The sequence below is a fragment of the Festucalex cinctus genome, chromosome 10, assembly GCF_051991245.1.
Source record: "Festucalex cinctus isolate MCC-2025b chromosome 10, RoL_Fcin_1.0, whole genome shotgun sequence".
Classification (NCBI taxonomy): Eukaryota; Metazoa; Chordata; class Actinopteri; order Syngnathiformes; family Syngnathidae; genus Festucalex; species Festucalex cinctus.
The window spans coordinates 4,510,783-4,513,209 of record NC_135420.1 but is presented as its reverse complement, the minus strand read 5'-3'; positions in this window follow the sequence as shown (position 1 = coordinate 4,513,209).

Here is a 2,427-nt window from a genome sequence, read left to right as displayed (position 1 = left end):
GTTGGTCTAAAGCAGGGGTGTCAAACTCATGTTAGCTCAGGGGCCGCATGGAGGAAAATATATTACCAAGTGGGCCGCATCAGTAAAATAACGGTATATATAGGGTAATTTAAATGACAAAAGATATTGACAAATCCACAAACTGTTTTTTTTTTTCTTCAGAAATAAATGTTGGATTTCTTGTAAGGTTTTTTAAAAAAAAAGGAAAAAAAAAAAAGAGTTGATTATCTAGAAATGAATGTTGGTCGATCATTATTAATTAGGGATGTAACGACGGCCAAATATCTATATAATAAATATATAATATGATATTATCATGATATGAAGCTCGCGATACGATAATTATCACGATATTGTGGGGGGTTGGCGATATTTAAAAAAGCTAAAAACAGCACAATATTGTGCTTTTGTACATAATGTAACGATTATCGGCCGGTTGTAACTTTTTGCAACCTCAGTTCCAAAGGAATTGAGCTCCTGTGGCCTGAACATGCCACTGTGGGGGGTGGGGAGCACAAGAACATCCCCCACAAAGAGCCACACATGCTCTGACTGACACGCGCACGCGCACACACACACAAATCAGAACAGTAAAAGCCTTCTTAGAAACTTGACTTTCTTATTTTGCAACAGAACAATGAATTATGAAATGTTATGTTTGCCATTTGTGAAATGTTGACTCCATGAAATGTCATGTAAATGTTCCATTGCAGTGGCAGATTCTCCACTAAACTTTCATGTGTATGCATGTTTTAACAGTGTAAGCTAGGTAACATTTCATTTGAGGTATTCAATTGTACGTGTTGCATTGGTTGAATTCTGACCTTAGAATCTTAACACACATGGGATCCAGATTCAATCTGATTAGTCTACCAAAAACCTCCCTCAGCTGGTAACTTTCCACTGTGGTCTCACCCGGCCCCCCTGGTGTGGAGGCCGCCGCCCTCCAAATTTAAAAGCACGCTCCCTGCTTGCTGCTCGCCCTCTCTTTGCTGCTCTTTGGCTCCCGCTTCTTCACTGCTCCTTGGCTCCTCTTGGCTCTTTCCTGGTCTCCATCGGCGCGGCTGCCAGACAAAGGGCTAGCCCAGCTAGCTTAACCTCCAGCACACGGCAATGCACAGAAGCCATCGCGTGTAGCGACAGGCGCAGCGAAACACGCTGCTTTTAGTCCCTGCAAAGGCTCAACGGATGGTGCTTTTCCCAAGCACCGAGGCCTCAACCAAGAGGGCCTCTTCCCAGCCAGCAGGTTGACCCCGTGACGCTCAGTTGGCCAGCCGGACGACCTGTCTCTCCCTCTCCTGAACTGAACCTTCTTCATCCCTTCTTCAAACGGGCTTGGCGAGTCTCCATCCAGGGTCCTGCTTCTCAGACCAACCCCATCTGTAAGTGCAACTTTGCAGACCTTCGCCCTAGTACAAATTGGTGCAAACTAGGTTGATTGTGGGTCCCATGTTGGTTTGATTTAAGAAATCCGTCACCTTGGCTAAGACCGTTTCTCTTTTCTTCCTTTCTTCTCCTTTGATTATTTTCATTACTTTAGTTCCCGTTTTATTTCCTATCATAGTAGTTAGTTTTGCTTCTTTAAATTCTAAGTAGATGATCCCACCTAGGTTAGAGAATAAACGTGCACAAAACTCAAAACCTGGTTTACTGTGTGTGTGTTTCATCAATTTGTAGTGACCTCTAAGCTGAACAAAGAACTCACAAAATTGTAGTAAGGGCACAACCTTCATTTTAATGACTGATTCAACGAGGTTCTCATCTGTTATCCTGATAAAATTATCAAAAAGAGATGTGGTGCTCCGCAGGCAAGCTCAACTTAATTTAAATATTAAGTTTGAGTCTCCTTCAATTAATGAGCCAATTGATTATTAATTTAATAATTAACAATTATTGATTTAATAATTAATTGGACCGATTTCCCTTACATAATGGTGCCCCGAGTGAGGCCAATTTATGTTACATATTTTGTGAAACACACACATGTAACAATCCAAAAACAGCTTAGTGCAGCGTGTTCTTCTGGGACAATTTCAGCTCGTTTCCATAGCAACCTAACTAAAACTTTATCCCAGAGCCAATCCGCTGTATAAAAGCAGTGTATTTGAAGCACTAAATAACAGTCTAACGACTAGTTATTGAGAAGAGAATGAATTTGTCGACTATGTGAATGTTACACACACAAAAGTGGAAGAGTAACGATCACATTTTTTTTATTGCATGCAAAACTTTTAGGCCTGGGAATGTTTTTTCTAACTCGTCACGAATTCTGATTGGGTTAAAAATATATTCCAAACCTCACGTGGCGCAATCAGCTTAGCTACCTGATTACGTTACAAGCCTTTAGGCTGAGGAAATAGTCTAGTGCACGAAATTCTGCATTCAGACCACCATTTGAGTCACAGCACACTTCTCAAGGTGTTAAGT